Raw genomic sequence first — 10,025 nt, forward strand, 5'->3', positions numbered from 1 at the left:
GGGGGGGGGGGAGCGGTAACTTAGGCAGGAGCCAGAGTTCCAGGAGACATGAGAGAACTCCTTCCATCCTATGTAGATGAACTATCACCACAGGGTACCAGGGTTCAGCATCTCAGCTCAACTGGAAACCAGGCTGTCTGTGCACAGCCCGATTCCCCCCCCCCCAAAAAAAAAAAACAGGCTCTCTTACCAACCTATAATTTGCTAAGCAGGCTAGATTGGCTGCACAGGAAGCCCAGAGATACCCCTGTCTCAGCTTCTCAGAACTGAGATCACAAACAGCAAACTATCATGATCAGCTTTCTTTCTTTTTTTTTTTAATTTTTTATTAGATATTTTCTTTATTTACATTTCAAATGCTATTCCAAAAATTCCCAGTACCCTCCGCGCACCCTGCTCCCCGACCAACCCACTCCCACTTCTTGGCCCTGGCATTCCCCTGTACTGGGGCTTATCAAGTTTGCAAGACCAAGGGGCCTCTCTTCCCAGTGATGGCTGACTAGGACTTCTGCTACCTATTCAGCTAGAGACACGAGCTCTGGGGGTACTGGTTAGTTCATATTGTTGTTCTGCCTATAGCGTTACAGACCCCTTCAGCTCCTTGGGTACGTTCTCTAGTTCCTCCATTGGAGGCCCTGTGCTCCATCCTACCAGAAGATCCAGCAATACCTCTCCTGGGCATATATCCAGATGTTCCAACTGGTAATAAGGACACATGCTCCACTATGTTCATAGCAGCCCTATTTACAATAGCCAGAAGCTGGAAAGAACCCAGATGTCCTTCAACAGAAGAATGGATACAGAAACTGTTGTACATTTACAAAATAGAGTACTACTCAGCTATTAAAAACAATAAATGTATGAAATTCTTGGGCAAATGGATGGATCTGGAGGATATCATCCTGAGTGAGGTAACCCAATCACAAAAGAAGTTATTTGATATGCACTCATTGATAAGTGGATATTAGCCCAGAAACTTAGAATACCCAAGATACAATTTGCAAAACACAAGAAAATCAAGAAGAAGGAAGACCAACGTGTGTATACTTCATTCCTCCTTAGAATAGGGAACAAAATACCTATGGAAGGAGTTGCAGAGACAAAGTTTGGAGCTGAGGTGAAAGGATGGACCATCCAGAGACTGATCCACCGGGGGATCCATCCCATAATCAGCCACCAAACCCAGACACTATTGCATATACCAGCAAGATTTCATTGAAAGGACCCTGATATAGCTGACTTGTGGGAGGTTATGCCAGTGCCTGGCAAATACAGAAGTGGATGCTCACAGACATCTATTGCTTTCTTTATGAGTTCTGGGTATTAAACCCTGGTCCTCTCTCCTGCACACCAACCACTTTAGTGACTGAGCTGTTTCCCAGCCCTTCTTTGTCTTTCCATTGTCTTTAAACTCTACTTTACTTTATTGCCTGGTTGCAGAATACCAGGAGAGGGTGTTGGATCTCTAGAACTGCAATACAACTGGTTGTGAGTTATCTATTCTGCTTCTCTTTTGGATTCAGTTTACATGGAATATTTCATGTAAATTGAATTTTAATCTTAGGAGGTAAAGTAGTTTTGGAAAACACATACAATTGGACAAATTACAACCTACTTAGTATCTATATATTATTAAAATAATTTATCCACTCATATTCCAAGGGATTATTAACAATTAAGATCTTATACTTGTAAACCTTACTTCTTACTTTTATTGTATTTCTTTCCTTACTATGGCTTTTCTTTGTGTTTAAATGATTGGCTCTCATAATATCTTGTGATACTTTTTTTGAGATTCTGTTTTGTCTGTTATAGATTTCACTTTATACTTACTGTGAACTTGAAATAAAATTTTTTATTGTAACAATTTGTTTTGAAATAATAGCAACTTGATATGATTGCAAAATAAGAAGTCCCTAACAAAAACCACAAGAAAAATAAAATACATGTCAAAACAGCATGGTGATTTTTAGTTCTGTGCATAGTCACTGTAGATAAACCAGCCCCATTGTCCATGTGATACACCACTTCTGAAATGGGTCAAAGTCTGAGCCCAAATCCTGCCAATCCTAGCAGAACACCAAGACCTACATTGGACTGCTCTGGACCCCCTACTGCTGATGTGGGTTATGACTGGTTACTAACTGTGCAATCAACCACATAGATGATGCTAACTGAAATGGAAATCACATAGATTGGAGCCATCTAGCTTTCTGTGGCACTGGAGGTATTCTACAGACTGCACCCACAGGAAAACCTGGAGATGGGATCTCATGAACCTAACAAGTATTAAGTATTGTGTTTGTTATCCTGCCCAATCCTCAAAGACAGACCCTGTCTGAGACTATTAAACACAGCAATAGACCTGACACTGAAGTCCAATACAGAAATGTAAAGTCCTACTTCCCAAAGGGGAACTTTTTTCTCCCTGTTCTAAAGCCCAAGTCTAGTAGAGTGGTGGTTGCAACCATTCTCCTGGCCTAAGGCAGTCACAGAGATACATAGGAATCAGGACTTTAGGCCTTTCCTCAGTTCTGAGTTGAATTGTGTTTGGTCTGGTCTCCAGTTTAAAGTCTTGGTATGGATTTCATTCTTTCTTTACACTGAGAAGGTATCTTTTTCTCATATTTGGCTACTTGGAGTTCAAAGATGGGAAAAATCAACTCTTCCTTCTTACATTTTTGTTTGGATATAGTAAAATATGTTTTTATAGACTGTTATCTGGCTTCCCTGGTTTCAGTGAAGGTAGTGTGGTGTCAGATGGGATGATGAACCTGTGGTGTCTGCAAGGAAAGAGCTATCAGAAGACTTCATTCCAAGGACATCATGTTCTATCTACCCAAGAGGAATAAAAATTTTAAGTGAAATTACTTTGTCAAATTTTTAAGACACTCCATTTAAAATATTGTCTTAGAATTTGATGTTTCATCTTATAATTCACCAACTCTATGGTGGTACAGAACTGACATGCATCCAGTAGAAACTTTAATTTAAATTTGAATTTTGATTGTTTCCAAGGATAGGAAATGTGGCAGATTGTTCTCTTATGATCCTCAATATTGGCTTCAAGTTTGATTTCCAATCACAAGAATAAGCAACCAATAATCAATAGTGCTGTTAAGCTATAGTTTCCAGTAACTTAATGATATTAAATGCACTTCTACTTATGGTATTTTCATCTCATTATGGTTTCTGGAGAGGTAACCCCATTATCCATCAAAAACTATCAATGGGAATGTTTGTATATGTTTTCTAAAGAAGCCAGAAATACACACTAGATAAAAGAAAACATCTTTAACAAATGGTGGTGGTCAAACTGGATGTCAGTATGTAGAAAAATGCAAATAAATCCATATCTATCACCCACACAAAACTCAAGTCCAAATGGATCAAAGACCTCAACATAAAGCCAGAAACATTAAATCTGATGTGTTATAACCTTGAATGTCATAGCACAGGAAACAGCTTCCCTGAACAGAACACCAATAGTGTAGGGGCTAAAATCAACAATAAATGAGACCTGATGAAACTGAAAAGCTTCTTTAAGGCAGAGGGCATAGTCAATCAGACAAATTGGCAGACTATAGAAGAAGATTTTTACTAGCTCCACATGTAATAGAGGACTAATACCAAAATGTATAGAGAACTCAGGAAACTAGATATTAAAAAAAAAACCTAATTCAATAAAAACTTGAAGAACAAATCTATACAGAGAATTCTCAAGAAAGGAATCGTAATTGACTGAGAAACACTTTAAAAAATGATCAACATCCTTAGCCATCCAGGAAGTACAAATCAAAACTACTTTGAGATTCCATTTTACACCTGTCAGAATGGCTAAGATCAAAAACACAAGTGACAGCTCACGCTGGTGAGGGTGTGGAGGAAAGTAAACACTTCTCCATTGCTGGTGGGAGCGCAATTTTGTCAAGCCACTATGGAAATAAAATATGGCTGTTCCTCAGGAAATTGAGAATGGATCTGCTTAAAGACCCAGCTATACCATTCTTGGGTATTTACCCAAAGGACTCTGCACCCTATCATTAGGATACTTGTAAAACTTTGTTCATCTTGGCACTAATCACGGGAACCCAAACTGAAAACAACCTCGAAGAATGGATGTAGAAACTGTGGTACATTTACACACTGGAGTATTATTCAGATATTTTTTAAATGGCATCATTAAATCTGCAATCAAAGGGATGCTACTCATAGAAATTATACTGAGTGAAATAACCCAGACTCAAGTAAATGATAATCAAGCTACAATACACAGACCCAGAGAGATTAGGTTAAGAAGAGGGCTCTAAAGAGTAAGCATGGATATCTCCCTAGAAGGGGAAATAGAATAGATTTTTGTAGATGAACTAGTCAAGTCTGGTCAGGAACATGAAAGATCAGGTGGGGGGAAAGGGTGGAGCAAGAAAATGTGGGAGAGCCAGCTGGAATTGGGGGACATTTGTTGGGGGCGGTGGAAAGCTAGAAAAGTGGAAAGTACCTGGAATCTGTGAGGATGACCCTAGTGAGGGCTTTTAGTATTGGCAGATGCAGAATCTGAACATTTTTAGCCAGGCAAGGCTTCCAGTGGTGGGGCAGCATAGCATTTGCTCAAGCTGTTGCTGAGGGGGTCCCATGAAGATCCCCAAACAACCCAGAATGATACTATGCAGAGGGTCACTTTCCCAGAAAACTGACAGAACAGTCTCATTGCTGAGGACAACATACACACAGCTCATTGATAGTAGAGAGCTGATAACTGCATGGAACCTTCCCCCTGCATTCTAAACTCTGGACACCAACACAGTCACAGAACCTTATGGCTATAATTTGTACTGCCTGAAAGATGTGGTGGGGCAATGGAAGCATGGAATTCATGTGACTGTCCAATGATTGTGTGGTTTAACATGAATCCAATAGCAAGATAGGGAACACATACCCTATACTGCCTGGATGGGCAGAAACAAGAGATTTGATAGCCCAGAAACCAAGGGTAGAGTCAAACACAACTGGTCTTAGAAAATTAATAAAATTAATCGTAAAGATATTCTGTTGTACTCATTCATTGGTTCCTTTGTCCAATTGTCATCAGAAAGGATTCTGTTAGCAGCAAATTGGGAGCAAGTGCAGAGACCCACAACCAGACACTATATATAGAGAGAGTCTAGACCACAGGTCTCCATTGAGTCCTTCCCCTCAGAGATCAGGTAATCTCTCAGAAAAGAGGAAAGAAGGATTGCAGGAGTCAGAATAGTGGACACCAGGAGAAGATGGCCCACTGAATGAACCAAGCAGGACTCACATGAGCTCACAGAGACTGAAACTCAAGTAGAGGCCTACATGGGTCCACACCAGGTCCTCTGCATATAGGTTGTAGTTGTTATCTCAGTGGTTTTATGGGACTTCTAAAGGTGGAAGACAGGGTGTTTTTGACTCTACTGCTTGTTCTTGGGACCCTTTTTCTCCTATTGGGTTGCCTTATCTATTCTCAATATGAAGCCTTTGCCTTGTCATGTTGTATCTTATTTTGTTGTTCCTGTGTTGTCACTTGGAGACCTGCACCTTTTTGAAGGGAAACAGGGGGAAGTATGTCTGAATTGGGGAAGAGGAAAATGTCATTGGAATTGTATGGGAGATGAATCTATTTTAAATTAAAAGAAATGAACTCAACCACGAATGGATCTCTAATACTATCAGATATTCGCATATTCTCTACTTTTATGGCAGATATCTTCCTTATCTGTGTTCTTTTGATGAAGTAACACTTATCTCATCTAAATGGGAAAGACTTTTTCTGACTCTATCTACGATGAATATCTGCATTGAATTTTCCTTAAGGGTCAAGGTGAAAAGAAATAAAAATTAAAGTATAATTAACCTTAACTAAACATTTCTTTACCTTTTTCAACAAAGGAAACAAACAGATTTGCAACTAGAGAAAAAGCAATCATTTATTATATCTTAACTACATTTAATTTTTGAACAGCTGGGAAATACCCACACTTCACACAGATAGGGAGAAAGTTCTTGAATTTTTTGAAAGGTGTAATTCCTCTTTGAAGTATATATACATATGAAGCAATTAAACTTGATTTCAACATTATACTTGTGATTCTTTCATAACAGGATTTAATTACTATTTATACTCTACTATTTATCTCAGAATAAATAACATTGTCCATAATTGCTATTGTGTCTCTAACATTGTCATCTGTCCAGCAAATGAGCATTGTTTCCTCAGTGACAGAATACTTGAGTACTATAAGATGCATTTGTTTCCCAGATAACCATTTGCACTTTGGAGTTAGGAAAACAAAACTTAAACAGCCCCACATAGTGCTCTCCTGGTTTACTGTATGTATGCTTTACATTTCTGGAAGAATGCTCTTCCATCTACAGCATGACCATGACTATGGGGCCAACAATTTTGTTTTCAGGAATATATCCTAGCTAAATCTTGTCATTTTTGAACCAGTTTTGTCACATCTGTTTTATGTCAAAATGATATACTTGAACACTGAGCTATAGCAAGGAAAATGTATTTTTTTTTATTGTTAGGCTGTTCTTCACAAGTGATGGGATCTGCCTCAGGCAGGCTGAGTGTGGATAATGGATTCATTTCTATTATCAACACAAGTATACACCCAGTGAATGAGAGTCAGCACCAAATCTCTTGACCTCTTCATCCTATTTGATTAAAGCAACTTCTCAATAAATGTGTTACATGAATAACCTTTTCATCAGAATGGGATCCTCCCAGATTCTCCAGTTTGGACATTTATCTTAGAAGCATCAGTATAGGGTGCCCTTGAATGAATGTCAACTTGGGATCATCAGGTTTATTGTCTGACTTAGGTGGAAAATTGAGAGTTACAGTAAAACATGCTAGAATTTTAACTAAGCAATGTCAGAGGAAAAAAAAACAGTAAATTAAGAACCTGACAACAGGAAGTTGGCTAGCCCAGATTAAAAAAAACAAACAGTACAAATGGACTATCTGGAAAATAAATGCTTCTTACAGTACTCATGCTTTCTGTCTCCCAGAATCATATCATTATTCCTAATGATATCCTATACCTATAGGATTCCAAATGTTATACCTATAGATCAGTGCCCAGCACAGTCATCATAAGACAGGCATCATCCAGCAGATAATGGGAGAAGGTGCAGAGACTCAAAGCCAAAAAGTAAGAGGAGCTCAGGGTACCACATAGAAGAAGGGTAGAAAAGATTGTATGAGTCAGGGGGCTTGAGATCAGGAGCAAACAGCCCATGGAACCAACTAAGTAGGGGTCATAGGACCTCACAGAGACAATATCAAAGCCTACATGGGTCTATGATAGGTCCTGTACATATACCTTATGGTTGAGTAGCCTGGAGGTTTGGTGGGACTCCTAACAATGGAAGTGGAGGGTGTCTCTGACTCTTGCTTGTTCTTGGAGCCATTTTCTTCTTCCTAGGTTGCTTTGCTCAACACTGATATGAGCATTTGTGCCTGATGATATTGTATCTTGTTATGCTATATTTCGTTGATATTCCTGGGAAGCCTGATCAGGGTGTATTATATGAGAGAAGAATGTTTTTTAAAAAGAACTTGACAACACAAACCCAATGAGGAAAATATTATTTGCCAAAGCCTTTCCAACGACTAGCAGTCTAAGACAGACACATCCACAGTTAAGGTTACCCCAGATGAATGAATGGCATGAAGCCATGAATGGAGCTGGGACAGGGTAAGACTTCGCTAGTGTGCCCAAGTCCCGTGTTCAGTTCCTGGAATCACAAGCATGGAATAATGAAAAATTATGACAGTAAATACTAGTAACTTCTTCAAAACCTCATAAAAATCTACAAATGAGACACAGCTGAAATATGATTAATCTAAGGGTGTGAATTTTTATTTTCTTACTAGTACTCTCCTCGCACACTACTACTGGCAGTGCAGTGTTTTGTCCCAGGCATAACCTCATCAAAGAGGGAAAAGAGTGGATTCTTACCAGTTGGCCTATAAATTCAAAATTAATAGAAAAATGAATTATTCATCTATATTTATAGCCTATGTACAAGTATCTGACCTGTGCCATCATAGCTGTTTTTCTTATGTGAATTAATAATTGATAAGGAACTAGTTGCTTTCAAATACCAAAAAATCCTTTGCTGCTTTTTCCATAACACCACTTTTTCCTAAATATTAAAATCCTAGTGTAGCCTTCATCATTTCTAACAACCTGAGGTTATAAACTCTCAAATTTCTCCATCTTTAACACCATTAGGCCTCAATGCTATTAAGGGATGCAAAGATGATAACAATTTGCTTAGGTGCAGTGTCATCCAGATGAAAAGTGCTCCTCAGATGCAAGATTTATAAAAAAATAAAATAAAAATAACACACACACACACTTGCTTTAAACATTTTCTTTAAAACTGAAAATAAATAGTTGGTATTTTTAGTACCTTATAATTGAAAGCTTCATGCATAACAATAGCTAGCTCATCACCATTATCCCCATGTTTTTTTGGATCTAAAAATAAAATTATTTAAAAGTAATAAAATAGGCTTTCCGCTGGGCTGTTCTCCTGTAGAGGAGAAGGCCATGGTGCCCAGCCGGAATAGCATGATCCTGAAGCCCCACTTCCACAAGGATTGGCAGCAGCAAGTGGACACTTGGTTCAATCAGCTAGCAGTTCCACAGGCGCAAGGCCCAACAGGCGAAAGCACATTGCCCCTCCTCCTGAGTCCGTCCCCATCAGGCCCATCTTGAGGTACCCTACAATTAGATACCACACCAACGTCCCTGCTGGCAGGGGCGTCAGCCTGGAGGAATTCAGGGTGGCTGGAATCCACAAGAAAAAGGCTCGCACCAGCAGCATCTCTGTGGACCCAAGGAAGCAAAAGAGATCCAGTGAATAACTGCAGGCCAATGTGCAGCGCCTGAAGTGTACCGCTCCAAGCTCTTGCTTTCCCCCAGGAAGCCTTCTGCTCCAAAGAAGGGAGACAGTTCTGCTGAAGAACTTAAACTGGCCACCCAGCTGACAGGACCTGTGATGCCTATCTGGAATGTGTACAAAAAGGAAAAGACCAGAGTCATCACGAAGAAAAGAAGAACTTTAAGGCTTTTGCCAGTCTCTGAATGGCCTGTGCCAATGCCTGGCTCTTTGGCATCCAAGCAAAAAGGGCGAAGGAAGCTGCAGAGCAAGATATTGAAAAGAAAAAGTAATGCGCTGTTGGAAAGTTGCAATAAATTTTCCATAAGCCAAAATAATAATAATAATTAATAATTAATAATAATAATAATAGGTACAGATCAGCAGAGGGACAGGGCTGCACTCTTTCTGCGTTTCTCCTCATCTCCAGTAGCCAGCAGCAACACTGGTCTTTGCAGGCCAGGAACCTGTGCATGATGTTCCCCCAAAAACGGAGGAGATGGAATTAAACGACCTCCTATTATTGGAAGACTTGGAACCTCACAGAAAATTGGTAATGTTAGATTGTGAAATGTTGGGAAATCCACCTTCTTCAATGTATTAAGCAATAGTTAGGCTTGAGGAGAAAACATCCCAGTCTGCACTATTGATCCTAATGAGAGTAGAATGTCTGTGACCATATAATCAGACACAAAGGAAGCCTCAACAGATACAAGAAGATTGAAATAACCTCTTGTATTTTATCAGATCGCTATGGACCAAGGCTGGACTTCAACATCAGAAACAACAGAAAGCCCACATTCTCTTGGAAAATGAACAACTCTGTAGTTGATAACTTGGTCAGGGAAAAAGTAAAGAAAGAAATTAAAGACTTTCTAGAATTCAATAAAAATGAAGGCACAACATACCCAAACTTATGGGGCACAATGAAAGCAGTCTTAAGAGGGAAATTAATAGTAGTAAATACCTTCATAAAGAAATTAAAGAGATCTCATACTAGCAATTTAACAGCACCGCTGAAAACTCTAGAACAAAAAGCCAATACACTCAAGAGGAGTAGACAACAAGAAATAGCCAAACTCAGAGCTCTAATCAACCAATTA

General features: G+C 39.2%; 1 pseudogene; it reads left to right on the forward strand.

The window, feature by feature from the left end:
• The first annotated feature begins 8,591 nt into the window (after positions 1-8,591).
• Positions 8,592-9,215, forward strand: LOC110323731 (annotated as a pseudogene).
• Positions 9,216-10,025: the final 810 nt, after the last annotated feature.

Source organism: Mus pahari, chromosome 6, assembly GCF_900095145.1.
Source record: "Mus pahari chromosome 6, PAHARI_EIJ_v1.1, whole genome shotgun sequence".
Classification (NCBI taxonomy): domain Eukaryota; kingdom Metazoa; phylum Chordata; class Mammalia; order Rodentia; family Muridae; genus Mus; species Mus pahari.